The 25,924-nt window shown below is 48.4% G+C and overlaps 1 pseudogene; it reads right to left on the bottom strand.

Moving 5' to 3' along the window:
* Window positions 1–25,924, bottom strand: part of LOC130385349 (ryanodine receptor 1-like) — a 67,639-nt pseudogene that overhangs the window by 24,767 nt on the left and 16,948 nt on the right.

Raw genomic sequence — 25,924 nt, 5'->3', positions numbered from 1 at the left:
TGCCCCTCCTCTCCACTCCTTCACACACTGGCAGGACCCGGACCGGACCGGATCACACCGGATAGTGCTGGACTGGGCACCCTGATCGGTCTACTGATCCATCATCAGATGTATATATATATATATATATACAGTACTGATAGTGTGAAGACGATTATTAACACCAAGGGTGTACATCAGGTCTATCAGATAACTACTGTATATATATATAATGTATTGACACTTTTTGGATACTGTATTGATAGTGTGAATAGATTTACACCAACAGTGAATGCCTGATGTGTGACAGAAACGTGTCGAGTCCGTCAGTTATATACTGTATATATATACTGTATTGATAGCGTGATTGGATTATCAACACCAATGGTTTACATCAGCTCTATCAGATAATATACTGTATATATAAACTGTATTGATAGTGCGTAGAGATGATTAAGACCAAGATACTGCCCTGTTGTGTGATCCAAACATGCCAGCTATGTGTGTATAAGTCTGTTGGTTCAACGTGTCTAATGCAACAACGCCGCCACCAGAGAAAGTAGATCCGTGCCACAGTTGCCCAGAACCCACCCAGTGTCTATTACTAGCGATTGATAGGATGTTTATATTCATAGCCGTCACACGCATCTACTCCGGTATTTTTCAATGGGGACGGATTACAAGGCGGTGGCGATTATAGCGATAGTACAATCACTGTGAACAGCCGGGCGGATCGTATTCGCGGGCGGAGGATCTGTTTGGAATGAGCTCACGTGGGGAATGTGGCCGGCGCTGGGGGGGGGGGGGGGGGGGGGGGGGGAGGATGTGTTGGGGGGACGGTTAAGTACTGCCGGGGGGGGGGGGATGAGATCGATCCCAGTATCGGATTTCTTTGCTTCCACAATACACGTGTCGTTAGGTTGACTCAAAAATCGTTTGATTTTTTATGAAAAACATTATGAACCAGAGCCATACGATGTTTTCTCAGCTGGATTGTTAACGGCTACAGAGGGCGCCGTCGCGTATCCGCCTATAGCTGAACGTTCTCTTGCGCTCGCTTTCACAGAATCCCAATATTTACAGAATCTTAATTCCCATTCCAATCCCTGCGGTTCAGCGTGTGTATACGCCGATCCCTGCGTGTGTGTGTGTGTGTGTTTTAATCGCTGTGCGTTTCACTGTGTATGTGTGTGTTTGTGTGTGCGCCGCGGCTCGGATCGAGTGTGCCAGTGTGTGGGAGAGGTTGATGAAAAGTTCCCTCTGAGGTGTGGTGCCATGCGATGCGCACAGCAGCAGCAGGCGTGCAGAAACAACGTCTAACCTCTGAGTCTCCGCCCTGCGTAACCAGCGGCAACCCACACAGAAGGAAAGGGCACAGGGTTGGGGTGGGGTGGGGGGGGGGGGGGCACGGAACCAGAGAGAATACCATGGGACACTATTAGCATGGAGCACCAGCATCAGTGCTCATGGTGCTGGCACACACAAACGCACGTACACGCATACGCACTGAGCCAGACAGACAGACAGATTGTGCAAACATACTGGATGTACATACAGACATACAGACAAACATACATACATACACACATATGCACGCACGCACACACACACACACACACACACACACACACACACACACACACACACACACACACACACACACACACACACACACACACACACACACACACACACACACACACACACACACACACACACACACATACCTCCTCCTATGGAGTTGCGTTTAAATGGTAAGCAAAAAAGACAAACAGAATAAAAAAACTTGGTCTAAAAGGAAGTAACGAATGAGGTTAATCAGTTTATGATTGACATCTTGGGAGGAGAATAGGTTAATAATACACCATGAAGATAATACACCTGGGGAACCTGCACAGCAGGGAGTACGTGCCTCTCTGTCACTATGCTCAAGGTTAGCAGTACAATATCTGTCTCAACTCAATAAACACAATCAAAGAAGAAGATAAGAGTATACGAGCGGTAACAAATGGGTAATGCACTAGTCTTAAGGCTTGACATGGCTGGTTTTAAGCAGAGGACATAATAATGTACGCGTTGTCTGTGAAAATACCCAGAATCCAACGGGGGAAGCATTGGCTCCTCCCTCTTGGAACGGGCTGGGACTTACCTTGCTCATCTTGCTCTTGCTGTCGGCAGTGAGGAACGACATGTTGTTGATCTCGTTCATCACCACAAAGTTCTGCTCCTCTCGCTTGAAGTTCTGCATGTGTTTCACAAGACAAGAACACACTGGAAGATGTCGCAGGGCCAAGGGCCCCGAAGAGAGTCCCCGAGGGCCCAGAAAAGGTTGTGTGGCTAACAACACAGAGGCCACTTGTATCTTTCGCTCTTTTCTGAATATTTTAAGATTGTAAATTACATTTATTTTATCTCATTTAAGAACTACCCATCTGTGATTCGGGCTAGTATAATAAATTTGATTTCCCAAACACTTCATGTGTTTGGTCCTCGACTGCCAGCCCTCCCCTGTTAGGCTTGTTTATTCTCATGGAATTCTCCACATTAATCTCCCCGGCCCTTTCCTTTAAGTCTCTGGGGCTGTGGGGGTTTTCATTTACACTGTAATTGTGATGAATCTATATAATGTATACTAAAAAATGTGTCCTGACTGGACTTGTGAACCTACAGTTCTTAACCTTTGGATTGTTGCCTGTAAGAATTTGCACTTGGACCACAAAACAATCACCCTCTGGGATAGAATAACGGTTGACCTTGGTCTGAAGAGGCCAACTCACGTGAGACTTGGACCAGAATATGAAGACCTCTCCAACCATCCTGAACAGCTCCTCTGCGTCGGGGTCGGGACAGGTCAACCAGCGGGCCCTGAGGGCAGACATTCAACACAAACTCTCAGTCAATGCTGCGTATGTTATGTTATGTTATTCCCGTGCCTTAGTGGGGGCTCTACGGCACCTGTTGAGTATAACTTGTTACATTGTTCCGGTCCTGGTAAATCAGAGTTAAAATGGATATCAACCTCTCGACCTGCGTTCTTTTGCGTTCTTGCATTCCCACTACTTTACTAATAAGTTATCCTTATAATATATAAAGAACATAATAGTGTATTCAATGAGACACAGGTCAATCAACATAATCTAACGGAAAGCTTGGAAGGTTTACGCGGGCTAGGGGAAATGGGTTTTAAGATCTTAATGTTAACAACAATGTGATCCGTTTTGAGGTTCTCCAGACGAGACTCGACCCCGACCCCACTGGGTCCATATACGTCACTAAGGCCCCACTCCACGCCCTCCCACCTGTTGTTGTCCACGTAGCGGATGAGCAGCGGGTACAGGGCGTACAGGTCCCTGCAGAGCACGGCGAACTCGTCCCGGATGGTGCCGTCCTCCTCGTCGCCCTCCGACTTGCCCTCCATGCGGAGGTGGTCCTCCTCGGCCACCACCTTGCCCGTGCGCTTCTTCAGCTTCTCCATGGTGGGGATGAAGTGGGACTTGAGCATCTCGGGCTTGGCCCTGCTCACGATGGGCTGGGAGAACACTGGGGAGGGGGGGGGGGCGCAGGGGGAGGGAGGGCGTGAGTGCCGATTGCGTGCTGCAGGCCGTGCGTGGGTCGATGAGCGGTTAGGAGATGCTTTTGTTCAACAGCGGCTGATGACAGTGTCATCAGATACGGGTCTTTTAGGTGCAGGCATCGTGCTGTCCCACAAGGATGGGACAGTGGGGATCAAACCCAGTACCTTTTTGCTGGACTACACCCTGACCACTACACTATCCTGCAGAGGACTGCAGAAGAGCTGTTAATGTTAACAAAGCCGTTGACTGATGGGTAGTGACCACTTAATCCTTATTCTCTTTCATTGGAGGAGACAATGGTTTCGGCCCTTGGTTTGATTAAGGTTGGTTACTAATGAGTCATCCATCCACACTACAAGTCCATTAAATCTTTAAATGTACATTTTTGTCTGTATACATATATTTCTACGTCACCCATTTTATTTTGTGTTTTGTAGTTGTACTCACTTCTTTGTTGTTGTAATTTAACCACAATGTTTCTATCTCTGAAAGATGCACCGGGATCAATAAAGTACTAAAGTAAAGAACTCTGAATAAAGTACACTGTGTAAAGTACTCTGAGTAAGGAACCCTGAATAATGTACTCTGACTAAAGTACTGTGAATAAAGTACTCTTCATAAAGTCCTCAGTATATAGCACTCTGACTAAAGTACTGTGAATAAAGTACTCTTCATAAAGTCCTCAGTATATAGCACTCTGACTAAAGTGCTGTGAATAAAGTACTCTTCATAAAGTACTCAGTACTTTATGAAGAGCACAGTAAAGTGCTGTGGATGTGCGTCCCACCCGCCAGCCTCTTCATCCAGGAGGCCTCGTCGATGCCCAGGTTGTTGACCACGATCTTCATGATGCTGCCCAGCAGCTGGTTGAGGTGCTCCGAGGTGACCTCCGTGCACAGCTGGTTCTCCTGCTCGGGGAAGTTCTCCAGGCCCCTCTCCCACCAGCGGGGCAGGTAGTTGCACAGCATGGGCAGGGTGATCTCGATCACGTGGGGCATCTCCGTGTAGCGGGCCCCCGACTCCGCCAGCTCCCCGATGTCTTTCAGCAGGAAGTCCAGCTGGGGGATGTCCGGACACAGCTCATGGACCTCACTGGGGAGACCCAGGACTTGAGGGAGGGAGAGAACATATCACGATGTGGTCACACAGAAACAGAGACGGAGGGGTGGACGGAGGGACAGGGGACCAGGCAGAGGGAGAGGTGAGGGCGGGCGGACTTACTGGCCCTCTCCCGCGGTGTCTTGGTGGTGTAGACGGAGAAGGCGTTGTACTCGTTGAGGTTGGGCTCCATGTAGGCCACCGGCATGGCCGCCGCCAGGTGGGCCAGACACTCCCCCAGAGCGGGCCTCTGCCTGTAGAGGAAAGGGAGAGGCTCAGTTCAGCTCCTCTGCTCTAATCAAACCTTTAGCTACAATCTAAACAACCCAGTATGCTAAGTAACCAAACACGCTGCATGCTTCTCGCTTTAACAGGGTAAGTTCCATAGTATGCTGTGTAGCACGCTAATGCTGCTATCCATTTGGATTTACGAAGTGGTAAAGTCGCAAATCTCCCAGCTTTCTTGAGGCATTTCACTGAGGCACGCCCCCTTTTGGTCGTAGTATCTCGTCGCTTTCAAAGTAGAGCGAGCAGAGCTGTACAACTCGCAAAGAAGATGGCTGCGCCCATAGTTAATGGGGGATGAGATGTATTTTCTTTCTATTTGTACCACGTTGGTGGTTTTAATGTCGTTTTTAAAACCTCTTACACACTTGATTTCATTGCTGTTTTAATCCGGTCACCAATATATGCATTGCACGGTCTTGCTTTGCGTGCAATTCAATGTAAAGTTTTGTTATGAAGCTGGTTTGCTAAAGAGGCTATGTTGCTAATGATGACTAGCCTGCTACTACTCCCCCTCGTGGCTCGACAGAAACACAAATGGCAAACTGGAAGGCTGGCGCAAGGGAAATACGTCACGTTCTCGTCGTTCGTACCAGCGTACCATCCAAATGGAGAGCAGCATAATTTCCCAAACGTCCTCCATACCTCAAGAAGAACCCTAACCTTCTCAGCTACCGTTATCCATCAAGTATCCTGATAAGAAACTGTGTGCTTGCCCCTCACCTCTCAACGTGTGGGTTCTTGACGGTGCCCAGGGAGTAGATAGAGCACATGATGCGGTAGCAGGACATCTGCAGATCATCCACTGTACGACGACGGGATGCAACCAAACAGGACGGTTTAACATTCAGACGAACCAACAAACGCGCGAGGGTATTGATTGTGCGTAGTCGACTCACACATGACGTCGTCTCCGAACTGGTGCTGAGCGATGTGGTCGAACAGGGAGGTCAGCACGGGGAGCAGGGCGATGGTGGTGTAGTTGATGTTCTGGGACACGCCCTTCACTTGCTGCACAGAGGTTCGAGGAGATCAGAGATCATGGCACAAAATTGGCAAAACGGCCATCTTGCTAGCTGGGCGAGGGGGAACTGAAGCTTGCGTTCAGAACCAAGATGGCCGCCAGGTGAATAAGAACCATTCACACTCTTTTTACTATTCAGTTGGAAACATGTGAGCTGTAATTAAAAATGAAATAGACCCTACCTGGTTGCCCTTTGATACTTTTCCCAGTTTTAGGTTTTCCACCATTTTTTCAATATCATCCGCAGCGCCCTCGAAGAAGGAACGCAACCCCGCCTTTACAATCTCAGGCCCCGACTTCATCACAGTCCTGATGATGGACACAAGACAGATGGATGGATTTTGGAGAGGCTTGACATGACGTAGTGTACACAACCAAAGCAGACAAAATGGAGATATTGATGTTTCATCTGTCAAAGACAATAAAAAGGGACGTACCTTGCGTCCAGTGAACGTGCCAGGATGTGGAGACAGTTCACAATGGCCGGCGCGTCAGTTCCTACAGAACGGGTTGGGTTATTTGGTTGGTATCGTTTCAGTGGGAAGATCGATGAGAATATAAGAAAGCAGAAAACGATGGAGAAATTTGGAAAAAGGTGCAGTGGCCTTACCGAAGAGAGACACTCTATGTCTCACCAGAGCAGCCATTTTACAGAATATACTGAAGAGAAGAAGAAGAAGAAGAAGAAGAAGAAGAAGAAGAAGAAGAAGAAGAAGAAGACAGGAAAAAGAAGGAAAGCAATGGAGGGAAAAGGGATTGGAAAGAAGTTCCGAGGAGAGAAGAGGAGGGATAAATAAGTTAGAGGACATTGTGAATAAAAAGAAAATGGAACGTATGGAAAATAGTCAACTGATGAACGGGTCAGAACTGGAAATAATGAACACATCTCAACCAATTATTGTGTGCATTGTTTTTATTTGTGTGTGATGTATTTAGGTGTGTTAGACAGAGTCATAAGATCAGCTGCAGAACATTTAGTTCCACCACCCAGCGAGCGTTTGGAACAAGATGGCCGCTGGGTTAATAAGGCCCATTACCTGGCTATCATCTCCTTCTCCTTATTGGAGGAGTGTCCACCGCTGCCCAGAACTTTGGCGGGTGTAGACAGGAAGTAGAGACAGTGGTTCTTGAAGTACTGGTTGATCAGAGGCAACAGGATCTGAGAGCGAGAAAGAAAGTAGAGACACACACACAGACACACAACACGACACACTTAGAAACAGCCTGTCTTTGTCCACATAATCAATGGTTACACTTCAGAAGTAATGGGCTGACCTTGGCAAAGAACTTGATTTCCTGTTCATGTGGGGACTTCTCCACACGCCCACTGCTTACCACAGCCTCTGTTAACACAGGAGGGGATGGAACAGTCAAGCACTACAGCGTTAGTACAGCTACCTTACTTTAGAGGAATTGAGTCAGTCAAGCAGAGAAAAGCAACCTCGTTTTTGAATTTCTGAAGCAATGATCAGTTAATATATGGTTTTTAAATGTTTTACTAATCAAACAAAAATCAATTCTCATTTATACCATTTCTGTTGATTGATACAATTTCGATTTTTGTTTACTAAACTGATCAAATTAATCTCTTATTCCACTTGATTTTTTTCTCCATGGTTCCCCACACATACCAGATAAATGAACCCTTAACACACTCTTCTTTACAAAAGTACTCTACCCAGATGAGCGATGAACTCCTGTGCGATCTCCATCCACTTGAGCAGCTTCTGCAGGAAGCCATACGCAAACCTCTTCTCTATGGACGAGATGTCCGACTCCATGTCCTTCAGACCCCTGGAGGGATGAGAGCAGCCGGTCAGTCAAACCCGCCGAGTTACGGATACACAGGACATATCTTAGGGATATAAGCGTATTGATTTTTGGTAATCTGAAACAACACAAAATCTAAAAGATTGAAATTGCGACAAAAACTTCACGAGACATCTAAACCAGGCTGCAAGGTAGTTGTAATGGTGGAATAGCACTTATACATCAGAATGCATCATGGGATTATTTGTTGGCGCATTTCTCAAGAGAGTTGTAGTAATGTCCTAAATAAACGTAAATATACCACATCCTAGGCTAATTAAAATAACGGTGTTTTGCCATGTCTCGCATGATAAGCACACACAACAATATAATGATAAATAATTGCACGATTAATTACTAAACAATAACCAAAACACTTTTTAATTAACATTCTTATGCTCCTATATACTTCCAAAATGGCGGTCACGGAGATGTGATGTCACAATGTACACGCCCTAAAATACTATGCCTACTATAAACGGACACAGAACACATAGCTGAGCATACCTGTCCATTTCTAATTGTATTAGAAAGGTAACAGTATGTGTAGAGGGTGTGTGACCTGGTGACGGCGTAGCCGTTGAGCTGAAGGAACTTGAGCAGCTCGTGGGCCTTCTCTCTGTCTCTGGCCTTCTCCTTGGCCGTCAGTGTGTCATAGGGCACCAGCAGAGGATGAGTCCCGCCTCCTATTCACAGGAAACACACGCAGTGTTCAGCTAAGGTCTCCGTCAAGTGTGTATCCCTCAACGTGTATTATTGTGTCAGATGTTAAACTAGAAGATGCCCTGGCTGACCAAAGCATGGCCTTGTGATGTGTGGGCATTTCCTCAGCAGTTACTGAAGAAAACTAAACGTTGCACATAATGCGTTGTTGTGTCAGTGTTGCTCTGCCATTGCTATGGTATTCTGCGTGGTATTCTCAGGCGTTGCTATCGTGTTGCTAGGGTGTCCTGGGTGGTGAAGTCCATCACCTTTGGACGTTAGCTCCATCTTTTTCTTGCGTCCCCACGTGTTGTGGTAGTTCTCTGCCAGCTGTTCTGCCATCGACTGGAGACAGAGACACACCATGAACTCAGATGAAAGACGATGCATATGTATATGGAATGCCTTAAGGCATATGCAAGGGCCAACATACCTGCAGATCCCTGGACAGAGCCATGTGTGAGATCTCAATTGGCTGAGGGCTGTAGCCGTGGCTTGGGTCGTACGTCGCCTGGAACACACGATACAAACGTGAAAGTCATCCCGACATAACACTGTTCAGTGGTTCCCATGATGACAACCATTCGTTGCTAACCACTCTACCTGGGCGGTCTGGGAGATCTTTCTAGAGGCCGTCTTCTTCTTCTCCGTCTCCTCCTCCTCCCGGGCCTTGTCAATGGTCCACTCCCACGCCAGCATGGCTTTGATGGACTCTTTGATTGGCCAGCGGTAGATCTCTTTGTCCTATCAGGAGGAGAGAGGCTGCTAAGACCACGAGCAGAGAGAGAGAGAGGGAGGGCAACTGAGGGGGACTCTTGTTGAAGAAGATCCTGACTGTGGTCCTACCTTCTCTGAGAAGGTCTTGTAGGGTCTCAGCATGGGATGTGTCTTTGCATTCTCATCCAGTACCTCCCCGTACGACCAGTTGTTCTGGATCTGAAACAGGACATTCATATGAGTAAGACAGAGGATCCTGTTTACATAAGGGTTAGCTTTGATTTGATTGTAATTCAAATTTTTGGCCACCATTCAACGGTAAAAAGCTTTGATATACAATACAGCAATACAATGTACAAACTGGAGCATGTTGGGATATGAGGGTCCATTTTGAAAGACACAAAGACCAAGACCCAACCGTTACATTATGTGTCAGTGTACAGCCAAACATAAAACCAAAAAAAAACATACCTTCTCAGAAGCCCATTTATCATGGGTGTGTTCAGCGTATTTGTTAATGAAAAAATCCAATCTCTCGGGAATGATAGTGCTGCATGAACAAAAGAAAGAGTTAGAAAACACACCCTCTGTGCCTCTTTAAAGAAAGAGGTCACATGAAAGAATAAGCCTCCCCCCTCCACATTTATCTTCTATTGGAAACCCTTCCAACGAAATGTTGAATGTATTTTCTTTCTTTATTTACTATTTACTATTTATCATGTTACCTTTTTAAATGAGACCAGTACGTGAGTGCACTGAATTTTGTTGTACTTCTGTGCAATGACAAATAAATATATCCTATCCTATCCTAAGAGGCCCTCACTTGGTGGTCTCCACTGGCTTGGGATCGAAGTTCCCCTCTGCGTCCACGGAGGCCTTCTTCTCCGTCTTGGAGGAGTAGGTGGCGTCCACGTAGTCCGGGGGGATGGCCCCGGCGATGGCGCAGATACACGGCATGGAGATCTTAAAGATCTCAGCATCAAACTTCTACATAAAAAACAAATAAACAAACCGTTACACAAATCTACAAAAAAGATAATTATACAACGAATGACCAGAAACAATTTGAGAAGACGTGTTACTTTGTGTGCAAGGGACTCAAAGATTCCCCAGAACAGCTTCCGGGTCAGATGCAGTTCCTCCTCTGAGGCGACGCCAAAGTTGCCCCAGCCGTTTGGTAGGCAGTAGTACTTCCAGCAACGCTCATAGTGATTGGTCAAGAGCTGCAGGAAGCACGACATTTTTTTATCACACATGGCATTAAGACACAGCAAGATCATACGATTGAAGTTTATTCTAGGAAACACTTCAGTGGTGTATGTGTCGTACCTTCAGTGGCATTTTGGCGTACTCGTTGAGTATTGGAACGTCGAATACCAGCCGTCTGAGCAGATGCTGGAGCATAGAGGGACGAAGATGTCTGGGGAACAAATAATAATAATACATTTATGCTATATCATTAAAACTACCCATCACTGCCCTGAGGTCCCAACAAGTTCTAACCCATGTCAGAGCTGAACATAGTCAAAGGTGTAACCTCCACTGTATTCATTGACGCCCCGCTACTGCTCTGAGCAGGGCTCCGCCGGCCGGCCCTTACTTGCAGAGGGCCATGAGGCACTCCTCGATGATGTCCCTCTGGGCCTTGGTGAAGGCCCGGCCGCGGGACAGCCGGTAGATGGTGTGCAGCATGGAGTCGATCATGATGGCCCGGTGGTCGCTGCCGGCGAACAGAGGCGCACACTTGGTGATGAGCGGCAGCACGGCCGAGCACAGGTAGCGGTTCAGAGCCAGGGACATCTCGGTGGTGCAGAACGCCGCCTGGAGGAGGTGGAGATCCACACTGAAGCTCTCAACCGGGGATCATGGGGATGTTGGTGGAACCTAAGCTCTCAACCGGGAATCATGGATATGTTGGTGGAACCTAAGCTCTCAACCGGGGATCATGGGGATGTTGTCGAAACTAAAGGTCTCCACAGGACATCATCATGCTATCTGTGTACATCTATGAAGGCTAAAGACCCATCCCATGCAATTAGCTAACATCCAGTTCAATGTTGGGAGTTTCATGAAGGCTATTTGGCTGAAAAAAAGTGGATCAACTCAATAAGCAGGATTATATTGATTGATCAAAAGGATTGATTATGAAAATTCCCATCGAAACTATAAGCTATAGGTACACTAGCATTGAGGCTTGATGCTCTCCAACTCTCTAACGGTAGTGAGATGGTTGGATTAATATAAATCACCACTCACCGTGTCCAGGGAAGCAGCAGCCCTCATGTCGGGCAGGAAGCCCACCTCCAGCACGTGGAGCAGGAAGTCCTGGTTTTCGATGCCGTACACTCTGTCCAGGAACAGCACCATGGGGGCCTTGTGGTCCGGCACGAAGCTGGCCGACATCTTGGGCTCGATGATGGTGTTGTCTAAGAGATGCAGGGGCTGCGTTAAGGTACTTTGTGGGGTACTTTGTTATCGTCTTTACACGCAGGGGAGCCTGGTCAAGATGCATTCAAGAGTGACTGATGAGTCATTTGTCATGAATAAAACCTTCTGTAGCTTCAAACAATTTATTGTGTTTAGTGAAGATCGAATCCTGAATTTATATATTCCTGTCTTTTACGTGCTCTAGATTATGTACATGATCCATATGTCTGCATGGTTCTTCCTTACCTTTTCCAAAGGAGGGGATCTGCAGAGACAGGCTGATGACCCCCACCAGGTCCTCGATGGGGACCAGAGACCTCAGGATGGCCCTGATCCTCAGCGCCTCTCCCTTCCCCGCCTGGATCAACTGCAGGAACACAGACACACCGCGCCGGAGGGCTCTGCGTTACCCAGGGGCAGGGCTAGCGTAGCGGGGAGGGGGTTTGGGCTCGGAGTCAAAAGGTTCTGGGTTCGATCGCCAATGACTTAAGTCTAACTGTAAGCGTCCCTGGGCAAGACGAACAAACCCTTACCTGTCCCTTGTGTGTCAATTCACATCAAATCAATTCACTGTAGGGCACCTTTGAATAAAAGAGACTGATGAATGACTAAACACAGCTACACTCCCGTTCCCCAGCCCTCATGTTTAACCAGTAAGTATTCCCCACCCAAAGCCCCATTATCAAGTAGAATCCCACAGCCAATCAACATGAGACATATTGAAAAGGTGGAGGTGTGAATGTTACATTTTTCAGCAGAAGTAGAAGAGGGCCTTACTGTTGTTTATGGGGTCATTTAACATATAAGTATAACATATAAGTATAAGTATAAGGGGCCGGTACAGGTTAAAGAGCAGATCTTACGTGCATCTCTGGAGCACAGCGCCCCAGCAGGTCAATGAGGGCAGAGTAGAAGGACATGATGGCGTTCCCTAGGTGGACCTTGTTCTCCTCGTGCTGCTCCTCTCCTCCAAACCTGGCCAGCAGATATCACAGTCAGGCACACGAGAGACGGCTCCTATAATACTTCCCTTTGTTAGCTCATTTCCCATTTCGTATTGTACCTAACATTACACATTTCTTTGTGATTGACCTTATGACCAAATTGGTGTAACACACCAAACAATAAGAACACGGTTCTTTTTTAATTGGTTGGATTCAATGTGAACGATTCCAAGTGAATGCCATCTGGAAGAGCCAGAATTCAAGATTGAAGGTTTTGGTCTTTAGGCTACAGGTCTTACATGGGGAAGCGTCGGTCCTTCTTGACGGTAGGTCCGTCCCTGGCAGGGTCTTCAGATATCTTGATGGCCTCCTCTATAGCGGCCAGCAGACCGTTGCCGCCCTCCCCTCTCAGGGCTGGCCCGAAGCACTCAGGACGACGGATCAGCAGCCGTACAACCACGTTGGCATTCTCCTCCACGCTCTCCCCTATGAGCCACAAACAAGCAAACCGGGGTTAGCATTCTCCCCCACGCTCTCCCCTATGAGCCACAACCAAGCAAACCGGGGTCAGCATTCTCCTTCAATCAACAGACCAGCGTACCATTCGGACAGTGAAGTCTGGGATTGGATTTTATGAGTGATGTTGCCATGGGAAAAATGTATGGGTTTTTTACCTATTCATATGTGTGACAATGTTTATCCCAGGCTTCCTAAAATAAACCTAGTCTTAAAAATAGCCTTTTTCCAATGGTATCATCTTTGTGTGTACTGTCTGATACTGTATCAGACTAATGACGGTTCTATGTCAATGAGCCCAACATGCTTGTTTGCCGGAAGATGTGCAGGAAACCTTCTAAGGGTATCCCGTGATGAGGTCCATATACTATAGAGCATGGTAAGGTTGAAGAGTACCGTTGACAAACACGGCGAAGCGGAGGAAGTCCAGGTACTTCTCCCCACCACAGGGGTTCCAGCCGATGTCAGGATAGCCCTTGGACAGCAGCATCGGGCAGCTCTGGAGTCCACATCCTGCTAAATACTTGACCACCTAGAGAGGTATCAAGCACAAACAGGCTTGGTCTACATCCTTCTAACTGCTTGATGACCAAGAGGGATAACAAGCACAATCAGACTTGGACAGCTCTGAAGCTCACAGGGATATACATTAAATGCATGGGCATATGTGAGTTCAACATCCTGCTTAATGCTTGACCACCTAGATATGTTCAAACAAATCAGACTTGGGCAGCTCAGAAGTCAAGACCCTGAGAGATGCTTGACCACATAGAGAGTAGTAGGTTAGATGTGATGGTTAAGAGGCTTGTTGGAGATGTAAGACTAGACAGTGGAGGGACAGCGTTTACCATTTCAAGGTCCTGTTCTTGCAGGGCCAACGCCAACTCATTGTTGTCAATACAGGAGGCGGCCGCCACATCCAGGGGGGTAGAGCCGCGCATTCCTGGAGAGGAATAAATGGAGAAGACATCAACATGGAGGACTTGGTTCAATATTTAGCTCAATGTTTCTATTTCCAACAGAAGAGGTCGTTGAGACTTGTAAACACGGACCGAGGCCGATGCCGCTGTTCTGCAGAAGGTAGTTGAGGTGGTCGAACATGGAGCGCTGGTTCTGCCGACTGATGCGACAGAAGTAGCAGAGGAACCGACAGCAGCTCGTCACCATCCGGGGAAACCTGATCTCCTGGGGAAATCATAGATCAAAAACGTCCAAAAAATACTCAGGGGGTCCATGATACTGCATGATGCCACATCATGAATGAAACCTAAATCAAACATTTCCCTGTAAGTTGCTTTGAATGAAAATATCTGCTGATGAAGGAAATAGTGTTGAAAATTGTGTATACAGTGTGATTTCATGACATCATCATTATGGGTCCAGGTGTACCTTTGAGTCGCCGCCCCCTAGCACGTTGACCATGACCTCCATGACGGTCTCGTGCATGCCCAGGGCTCGCATCAAGTTAGGGTGCTGGTAGAACACCTTATTGCTCATAATGTTCCTAACACAGGACAAAAGGTAAACAACACTGTTCAATCTTGTGCACGTTTTCCCTACACTTCCAGTCAAATATATATCAAGGGCCCCTTTTAAACCCAGATGTAGACTGGATAGGTGAACCGACCAGCCGACCAACCGACCACCCGTGGACCGTACCAACTGGTAGGCTGATCAAATACGATGCGACTGCGTGGGACACTCCCATGTGTGATCTCACCTCAGATACGGTAACGGCTTGTAATGGCTGATCAACACCCCTGTACCTGCTGGTGTACAGTCGCCGGTAAACACAAGGCAGCGGCGCTCACCCGATGCTCTGGATCATGAGCCTCTCCTCCTCGGGCCCCATCTGCACGATGAGCAGCGAGCGGATCTGGCCCAGGCACTCCAGCAGGTCCATGATGTCCTGGATGGACACCATGTTGATGGTGTAGGCCTTGGGCAGGGCCCGGATCAGCTCCCCCAGGCCGTCGTACTGCCGGTGGAGCAGGCTGAACATCATGCGCACCAGCTCAGGGTTCTGGATGAAGGACTCCTGGGCCCAGTGGATCATGGTGTGGGACACCAGCTCCTGCAGGGTGCCTGGTGGAGCAGGAGACGGGAGTCATAGCATGCCCGAGTCATAGCACGGGCCCCGAGGACAACGGATGTGTTCTGGCTGCATACGATTGATGACCAGGCGCCGAGGTCAACGCCCGTTGTGTTTCAAATTAATTCAACTAATGCCCGTTTTTCTGAACAAGCTCGCTTAATCAATGGTTTGGCTTTGAATTAGGAGTAACTTTTCAAGGCAGCAATAAACAGAAGAAAAAATAATTCTTCTTTCTTCGCGACCCGGTACCACATGAGTCGCGATCCGGTACTGGGTCGCGACCCATAGGTTGGGGACCGAACTTGAACAGCCAAAATATGGACGAAGTATATTGCGGTCCCAGAAAAGATTTCATGACTTTTATTGTATGGATAAATTACCATTCCCAGGAAGATCGATTTCCCATTTCAACAGACTATAGTGGCTGTTTCTGTAACTGACCCGTAAAGAATCGATGTGGCCGTGAAAAAACGAGACTGTGATAAAGACGGTGGGCGATGCTCACCAGGTTTCTTCTCCTCCTCCACTTCAGGCTCCGCCTCCACCTTCTTCTCACGGAACTTCCGCACCCTCTCCAGGAGGCGGAGCAGCCGGCCGCGGACGGAGGAGTCCAGCTCCTCCTCCTCCTGCTCCTCATCGATGTGGACGCCTAGTGTGGAGGTGAGTGGTCAGAGCGTGTATTTACCTTTATATAGCAACCTGCTGTTTTATGATTTTATTACTATGGCAACATATCCCTTACACCAACCCTAACTTTATTTCAACGCTTTGACTGTATGTTTGGATTGTTGTCAGCCTCGATTGTTGACGCGTTGGATAAGAGCGTCCACTAAATGTCAAATCAAGAAAAACTGAATAGTGGTGCAAGGTGAATAAAAGACTGACCACAGTGTGCCAGCAGGTCCATGTGAAACACCAGCAGAGAGTCTCTGACTTCCTCTGGCACAGGGGAATCCTGGTCCTCAGTAAAGTTCTTGAAGTTCATCAGCATGTTGACCTACGAAGCGTATAGATGACATTAGATTTGCTTCCTCATCTCCGATTGGAAATCAGGGCAAAACAACCGGTGCTGAAGTGGTGCCGATGCACACAATATCCATCTACGGTGAATCTATACAAATTTTGCATGCATTCAGTTTACGGTGTAGTTTCAGTTTACGGTGTAATATATCGGTGGTTGACACACAACGCATGACAATTGCAATAACTTTTGGGTTTTAGAGGCAAACATCAGGGTACGAAGTCCAATCTCTATCATGTTGTCCTAGATACTTGTTTCATATTCACATACTTTTAATTTATATAAATATCAAAATCTTTATTCTTCGATTTTTAAAAAACAAAACAATGATAAAAAGGATAAAAAAGGAAAATTGCTCTTATTTATTTTCATTTCGAGTTTTTACGTTTTTGTTTTGCCTTGCTTGATAAAACTCTGCTATCAATATTTTTCGAAGATGAATTGGAAGGAAACATGTTGCTGTACCTGCTCCTGTGGCGGGGACCTGAACTCCCGCGTCTTGCGGGCAGTCTCTGCGGCCGACATGGTGAAGGCCAACATGAGCTCGTTGTAGCGCTGCCTCTGATTGGACTGAATCTCGGAGACAAACGTGTCCGAGAACGCAATGATGGCCTCCACCCTGTGGCGCAGCTCGCAGTCACAGAAGTACTGCAGCAGAGTGCACATCTGGGGGACAGGGAAGGCAGCGGGGTCACTAGGTTTCACTCACCGGGAAACCCAGAAACCAACGCTATCTCATGAAGAAACAGAGATCCATACTTTGGTTTAGCGGCAATGAGATAATAAGAAGTTTATAATTGGTAGTAAAGCGGGTCAGACTGAACCTGGAGTGGTTTCAGTTGAATGTCAGTCGGACTGTACCTGCAGTTTAACCGACTCCGGGAGCTTCATCTGGAACAGTCCTTGTTCCTTCACTTCCTTGGCCTCGCCGGCCGCCTCTCCGTTCTTCCCCTCCTTCTCCGTCTCCTCCGCCCCCTTCTCTCCGTTCACTTGCTTCGCCCCCTTGGCGGCGGGCTCCGTCACCTCGTCCATCTCGTCCTCTCCTTCGTACTCGTCCTCCTCCCCCACACCCTCGTCGTCGTCCTCCTCGTACTCCTCGTCCTCCGTGGCGTACTCCTCCTCCTCCTCGTCCTCCCCCTCTCTCTTCTTGGCCGGGGCTTTGAGGGCCAGCCTGGGGGGGTTCTCCGGAGCTTTGGTCTCGGCGGGCGGCGGCGGCTCCTCGCTGCTGAACACGCTGGGCTCGATCATCTTGAGGATGTGCTTGACGTCGTTGTCGTCGAACACGCCCATGATCAGCAGGGTGCTGACCAGCTTGAGGATGGGCACGAAGTGGAACTCCACGCTGCCCCCGACGGGGTCCCGCATGGCCTGGCCCCCGTCCTGCACCGCCTCCGTCACCATGTTCAGCGCCTTGGTCTTCAGCACCTGGGGAGCGAGACCACACGGGGAAGGAGGGGGGACGTCAGGTCACGGTGGTCCGGAGGGCAGACCGTTTGATCAAGTGGATTATTGATTATTAGGAGTAGGTGACTGTAAAGCCAGCCTCAACTGGACAATGGTAGGCGTGACTGAGGATGTTAATTCCCCCAAAAAAAGAAACATTCACTTCAGGACTGCAACTTCTATGATTGTTGCGGCAATCAATGCATCTGATGATTGATTAATGTAACCATTCTTTATGAATCATCCATATTATTTATGCAACATCAACCCTGAACATTGCCAAAGGACATGGCCTTTATATAGCTGGAAAAGCTGGAAAAATTAAATTAATTGAGAAAGACAGTTCATGGAAAATAGACAAAAATACTACTATACTACAAAGTGATAAAAAATAAACGGTGATGAAACTGGACAAGAAAACAGGCTAAACCACTTCCCTCTCGTCCTAACGCTCGCCCTCCACCTCACCTCGAGCGGGATGAAGGGGCTCAGGGTGTAGATGTCCTGGTTGGTCCCCACGAAGCCCGTGGGAGAGAAGTGCAGCTTGGGCCTCAGGCAGGTGCTGAGGCCCACCCCGGGCAGGGCGTGGGACTTGTCCTGGTCGGAGTACAGCGTGATGGTGCGCGTCTCGTCCGTCATGGGCACGATGAACTCCTTGTTGGTTCCCAGGCGGTTCCTCTTGGCCGACTCCAGGTGCATGCTGATGAGCAGGTCGTAGAAGCCGCTGCGCATCGGCCCCGGCAGGTAGGTGTTCTCGATGGCGTAGAAGAGCTGCGACTCGTCCACGTGGCTGCAGAGCGCGTGGGCCACGCGGTTGTTGCCGAGCGCGCACACCGAGTCGTACAGCTTCAGCGTGTGGTAGTGGAACTTGAGGAGGTCCATGCGCTCCGACAGCTCCAGGATGTCGATGCAGCTGGGGAGGGGGGGGGGGGCGAGGAGGAGGTGGTCGTTAGTTGGGGTGGTAGTGGGATTGGGCGCAGTCACAGAGTGGTGCGTGGGATACGGAGGGATTTGTAAGGCGACCTTGATCCCCGTTGTGGATTTAGGGCTATAGATTGGGGTTAATGTTGGTGTAATGTTCGAAAAGGTTTTAAAGATAACATTTATAGCGGGACTAGGCTCACAAAATAAACAGAGAATGTAAAGTACAAGACAGGTTTCTGTTTAGATTAGGTACTTTTCACTGCAAAGGATTCATGAGAAATGGTTGAGTTTAAATATGAGAAAAAGAGTGAGATGAGTTAGGTGTGAAGAATTTACAAACAGTCTGTTACGCCGTGGCCGTGGCTAGCAGATGCATTGCTCTGTCTCCCCCTCTTGGTGCCTTATTGACTGTGCAATGGGCGAGGCTTTATCTTCTATTCCCTGGCTCTACACCTGTTGGACAGGCACACCTGCCACCCTGCTCCGGTCATCATCCTGCCCTACATAAACCCCGGTTCTTCACCCACTCATCACCAGATCTAAATGTAAATGTTGTTTTCGACCACAGTGGTAGATATCAAGCCTGGTCATAAGTGCATTTTGTATTTCTAAATATTTTTTTTGCGTTCTATGTTTCCCGCTTTTCTTAGATCTCTGTGTTCTCCTTGTCCCAGGATCACCTACCCCGTACCCCGGCTGCCAACCCACCCTGTGTGCTCATCTGCCTGCCTACCTACCAGTCATCCATCCATGCCTGTCCACCTCCTGTTAATACCACTGCTCACATACTCCCTATAATAAAGGTTTGAATCAACCCCTGTTGTCTGCCTCTCTGCTTGGGTTCCCCCTGTCTGATCCTAACACAGTCAGGTTTAAGGGTGAATTCAGTTAAATCTAGACTCCTGCTTAAGTTTTGTCCAAACTCTTTCAGGCCCAAGAAAGAGGACCAGAGGGAGGAGCAGAAGGAGCAGCAGAAGGAGGAGCAGAAGAAGGACTAGAAGGCGGAGCAGGAGGAGGAGGAGGAGGGGGAGCAGGAGGAGGAGGAGCAGGAGCAGGAGGAGGAGGAGGAGCAGAAGGAGGAGGAGCAGGAGGAGGAGCAGGAAGAGGAGGAGCAGGAGGAGGAGGAGCAGAAGGAGGAGGAGCGGGAGGAGGAGGAGCAGGAGGAGGAGAAGGAGGAGCAGGAGGAGGAGCAGGAAGAGGAGGAGCAGAAGGAGGAGGAGCGGGAGGAGGAGGAGCAGGAGGAGGAGCAGAAGGAGGAGCAGGAGGAGGAGCAGGTGGAGTTCCAGAAGGAGGAGCAGGAGGAGGAAGTCCTACCGGTTCTCCTCGGGGATGTGAAGGGCCATCATGGTGAGGGGCTCGGAGCAGTCCACCTTCCAGCCCAGCCTCTCGCTGACGCGGCCCGTCTCCGGGGCCAGGAAGTGGTTGGGCATGCGGCTCCAGATGACGGGGGTCAGCATCTGGACGTCCAGGCGGGGCGGGCACTGGGGGACCGGGTTCTTGCGCTCACTGCGGAACATGGCCGCCGAGATCGGCATGATGTTCTAAAGAGAGCCAAAAAGGAAATAACATTAAATGAATACAATGAATGTGAAATGAAGTACTTTATTTGGTCGTTAGGAAGGGGATAAGAAGACACTGATTTTGACAGAATTTCTTAACTGATTTCTGAAGAGAATTAGAACTAGTTCTGTTTTTACACGGAGCTGACCTTGAGTTTGCCGAGCTCCACTTGAATCACGTTCTGATTGGATGGCAGGACAAAGACCGCTGGGAAGAGTTTGGTGTTTGGCTCCACCTGGGGAACAATGTGTTATCAACAGTTAAAGTGAGAAAATGACATAAGAAATTATATAATCAATCTATCATCAAGCATGCTTCTCCCCTGCCCTGACCTGGTAGAAGGTGTTGATCTCCTTCCCGTTTGCGGTGAAGTTCATGAGGCCGGTGTCGAGGTCGATCAGGCAGCCGATGATGAAGTCCTCCTGGCTGACCCGGGTCTGCTGGGAGCCGCTGAACTCTCCTCCCCACACCATGTAGCAGTTACTGCGCTTTATACTGCAGGGCACACAGGAAGAAGACTGTACTGATACTGAAGACACACAGGAAGTAGACTGTACTGATACTGAAAGACACACAGGAAGTAGACTGTACTGTTACTGCAGGACACACAGGAAGTAGCCTGTACTGATACTGCAGGACACACAGGAAGTAGCCTGTACTGATACTGAAAGACACACAGGAAGTAGACTGTACTGATACTGAAAGACACACAGGAAGTAGACTGTACTGATACTGAAAGACACACAGGAAGTAGACTGTACTGATACTGAAAGACCAACAGGAAGTAGACTGTACTGATACTGAAAGACACACAGGAAGTAGACTGTACTGATACTGAAAGACACACAGGAAGTAGAATGTACTGATACTGAAAGAAACACAGGAAGTAGACTGTACTGATACTGCAGGACACACAGGAAGTAGACTGTACTGATACTGTAAGACACACAGGAAGTAGACTGTACTGATACTGAAAGACACACAGGAAGTAGACTGTACTGATAATGAAAGACAAACAGAAAGTAGACTGTACTGATACTGAAAGACACACAGGAAGTAGACTGTACTGATACTGAAAGACCCACAGGAAGTAGACTCTACTGATATTGAAGACATACAGGAAGTAGCCTGTACTGATACTGAAAGACACACAGGAAGTAGACTGTATCTAAACTAACGGACGCACAGGACGCGTTGAGGTTATTATAAATATTTTCCCAACATGATCATGAATACCTGTCATGGATATTTCCCTTGTCGTCCCCGACCGTCAAGGTCACGTTGCGGACCTTGGTGAGGTCAAAGTGGGCGTCGTGTTGGTGGTAGTCGGGGGTGATCCAGCCCACCCACACACCGCTGACCTCCTGGCCCGCAAACACCCGCACCGAGTAATAGTACTGCAGGAAGAGGAGGAAATGACATCATTGACTGTCATCATCAGCACCATCCTCATCGTCACCATCATCATCGTCGTCTTCATCTTCATCATCAGCATTATCATCATCGTCTACTTAAGATACCTTACCGTCAATATGTGAAGATCTACGTCAGCATTTACACTACTGTAACAGTATCGCTATGATAAAGTATGTTAAAGGTCCACCCTGTAGAATCTAGTACCAACTAGTGGAGAAGTTGCAGATTGCAACCAACGCAAAAAGGTATTTCCGATAGTCACCATGTACCTGTAGCTGTTTAAGGATATAGTGGAGGTGGACACTTATATATATAAGTCCATGGTGTGTGTGTGTGTGTGTAAGTGTGGAAAACCGTCTGAATCAGAGGTGGATTTTGATGGCCGCGTCCTAGAAAGGTTTAAGCTTCAAGGAAGCTCACGGCATGACACCGAGGTGTGTGGTGCATTTCATACACAACATCACTCATAATAATGCACCTACACAAAGAGGAAACTAAAATATGTGTCTACGTCAAAGATGTTGACACATAGCATGACCCATCATATACAATAATATACTATAACACTATATTAACAAAAATAACTACTAGGATTGTTCTACTCAAATGATGAACGTCTGTGATCCATCAACCAAGCATTATCTCAGCTCTACATTTTTTTTTACATTTTTCCAAATGTTGAGCCCAAATCCATGTTGGGTGCATGAACAATGTAACATGAATGGGACAGAAGGCGCTGGTACCGTGGTGGTGTTGAGGATGATGTCCACGTCGTCCCGGTCGTCCGGCACCACGTCCTCCATCAGGCGGGGCATGGTGGGCACCACCGGGGGGGGGTTGAGGAGCGCCGCCTTCTTGGCCTTGAACAGGAACCTGACGACCACAGGAGCACACAGCATGAGCACCGCACGCCCGCATATAGCACGCTTAAAGGGACACACACGCTGACTTTAGATATGAAGGTATCTGTTGAATGCTATCTATTATGCAGGCAACCCCGAGCGCCGTTATTCTGCAGACTCTCAAGGAGGCATTCAATGTTTCTTCACTACCTTAAATGTTGTAGAGCAGGTCCGTCCCCTCTTATTAAAAAAGGATAGTGCTACCTCACGATGTGTCTGATAATTGCTAATAGCATCTTAATCAATAAGACACTGCCAATTGTCTACATTAATCTAAATCAACATGATCAAACTATGAATCAAACTATGAATCATACATGAATCCAAATAAATGTACAATACAAATTCAAGATGAAGACAACATGAACCCAATATGAATCCAACATGAATCCATCATGAATCCATCATGAATCCATCATGACTCCGCCATTACTCTGCCATGACTCCGCCATGACTCCAACATGACTCCACCATGACTCCATCATGACTCCACCATGACTCCACCATGACTCCATCATGACTCCACCATGACTCCACTATGACTCCATCATGACTCCACTATGAATCCATCATGACTCCACCATGACTCCACCATGACTCCACCACGACTCCGCCACCGACCCTTTCTTGCGGCTCTTCTCGGTGGACGCGTCCTTCTCGTTCTCCCCGTTCTTCAGCGCCGGCGTCTCCTTGGGCACCGACGCCTCCTTCTTGTCCTCCTCCTGCTCGTGCCGCGTGGCCGACTTCTTCAGCAGCTCGTACTCCGAGTCGGGGTCCATCTCCAGCACCTGGTCCTCGGGGATGGTGAGGGTGCGGGTCAGGGGCGTGGTGCCGGCCCGCACCTTGTAGGTCTGGTGGAACTCCACGGGCATGCTGAGGCGCAGGAACAGCAGGTCCGTGGCCGCGTTCTGGGAGCCGAACGTCTTGTGGGTCAGCTTCAGGCAGGGGGCGCTCTCCACCGTGCCGTCCACGCGGGACAGCTGGGGGGGGGGGGACCAGAGGATGTGGTCAGTACATAGAAGGGATGGAGCTCCTCTCAGGACATACAGGGGCTGGAGCTGTTATTAGAACTTACAGGGGATGTAGCTGCTGTCAGTTCATACACTTGATGTAGATGTGTGTCAGTGTGTGTGTGTGTGTGTGTGTGTGTGTGTGTGTGTGTGTGTGTGTGTGTGTGTGTGTGTGTGTGTGTGTGTGTGTGTGTGTGTGTGTGTGTGTGTGTGTGTGCAGCTGCTACCATGTTGTCAGAAAATACAAGGGATGAAGATGATGTCAGTACATGGGTTACGAATCAAGAGCCTCTTATTTTAGAATAAAGCCACGCTAGAGGGGGGGGGGGGGGGGGGGCACCTCGAGGTGGGGGTGGTTCGGTGGGCACGGGGATGAACTGCGGCAGGCTCTTGCTGAACCACATGGTGATGTCCCGCTTCATGTTGATGGCGAAGGGTTCGAAGCCCTCCTGCAGGCCGCAGATGGTGAAGTAGCGCAGGCTGCTGACGTTCTGCCCCAGGTTGATGCGGCCCACCTGGGACAGACCCAGGCTGCACACCGGGATGAAGCCTGGGGGGAGAGGAGGGGGAGCAGGGGCAGGAGGAGGAGGAGGCGGAGTCAGCAGGGAACCACTCCCCTGCCGATTCAGCGACACTGGCTCCCTGGTTCCCGAAGGATACATTGAACATACATGTGTTAAGATATAAAGCTCTTCGTAATCTATCCCCAGTTTACCTCCCAGACCTCATTCTGACTACCAATCCTTCTGGCTTCCTGCGTTCTTCAGAAGCAGGTCTACTGGTGTGACCAGCCCTCTACCTCTGCACAATGGAGGCCAGGACATCCTCCTATGCTGCACCTCAACTCCAGAACTCCCTTCCCCCTTCCATCCACATACTGGACTCCAGGACCGAATCCAGTACTGCTCTTGAAACCCATCTTTTTAAACTAGCTTACTCAATTTAACTGCATCTAATAATAAATATAGAATTTTAACTCATTGTGGAGCTATGCTCTGTAACTTAATGCCTGCCCAACTGTTGATTGTACTGTAGTTATTTAGAATTACTGGTGCTCTTGGTTTATTGTTTTTAATACTGATCTTATATGATGTAAGGGGACCTTGAGTGCCATGAAAGGTGCCGTTAAATGATTAAATATGATGATTATTATTATTGGGGACAGAATCTAGAACAATACAGTATCACAACATGATATCACATGGAGGAGCTGGGACCACTCACCCTCTCCTATCTCTATGTCCTTGAAGGCCATCTCGGACCCCGAGTCGCTGATCAGCATCTCCCCGTTGAGGGTGAACATGATGTTCATCTCCGTCAGGTCGATCATGCAGCCCACCACGTCACCAGACAGCCACTGGCGCCCGAACGGCTCGGTGCCCACGTGCCAGCGCTGGGCCTGTACACGGGACAAAGGCGGGGTTGTAGTTATCCCCCATGCTCTATCAGGGTCCCTGAGGGAGCGTAGGTTGGGGAGCTGAGTGCGCCCCCATCGTACCTTGAAGCCGTTGAAGACGTAGGCCAGCTCGTCTGCGCCCAGCTCGGTGTCGGCTCGGACGCTGGGCCGGGCCCAGCCCACCCTCATCTCCCCGACCGTCACCGCCTCAAACTCAAAGTACCACTTCCCCTGGGTCACCCCGTAGGACTTCTCCGCCCGGAAGACCCTCACCTTATCGCCGCGGTTACCGCCAGACCCGGGCCCACCTTAGGTGCAACAGAAAGACTCTTTGAGGGGATCATTTATAGGGTTATTCACATTACCACAGCATTGTTGATTACCTGAATCTCAATAATATTTCAATGGGGTGCAATATTTTCAATAACAGGATTCCTTTAACAGATTTAAAAATTGAAAAAATATAATTTCAACGTTCCGATAGTATCCTTGATAATGCAAAAGCAACCGCAGAATACTATTAAAATTGTAACCGATGAAAGTCGATATAAAAGCTGTTGTCTGTTGTCCATGCCAGGAGGGAGGTCAGGTGTATGTCCTTGGAGTCGGGCGGGCCGCTGTACTCACTGCACTCCTGGTCCGGGGGCTCTATGTTATAGCCGTAGCCGATCAGCGTGCGCACGGCGGCACACACGGTGTCCCGGTTGGTCTTCTTGGTTTTCTCATCCAGCAGGTTATAAGGGACCAGCCGGGGATTGCGCTTGTTGTATATGTCCTGCGTGACGGCATTCGTTCAGTTTGAAATCATGTTTCGCATGGAAATGACGGTTATTGATGAAAGGATGATTCCACAGCTGAAAATATTTTATTTCTGAGAAATATGTTTTAAGTAAACCTGTGTTTGTCTTACTTATGTATTTTTGATTCATTGAAAATAGCGTGTTTGAGTTAAACCTGATCTTTTTGGTCTTTTCTTTATTTCTCATCTTATTGGTCCATACTATACTCATACTTGAGGAATGTCTCAACATTCAAATCTGATATTTCGTCCTCTCTATTTCATCTATTTCTTTGACATTGC

This window comes from Gadus chalcogrammus, chromosome 7 (genome assembly GCF_026213295.1).
Source record: "Gadus chalcogrammus isolate NIFS_2021 chromosome 7, NIFS_Gcha_1.0, whole genome shotgun sequence".
NCBI classification, from domain to species: Eukaryota; Metazoa; Chordata; class Actinopteri; order Gadiformes; family Gadidae; genus Gadus; species Gadus chalcogrammus.
This window is presented reverse-complemented; position numbering and strand designations above follow the sequence as displayed.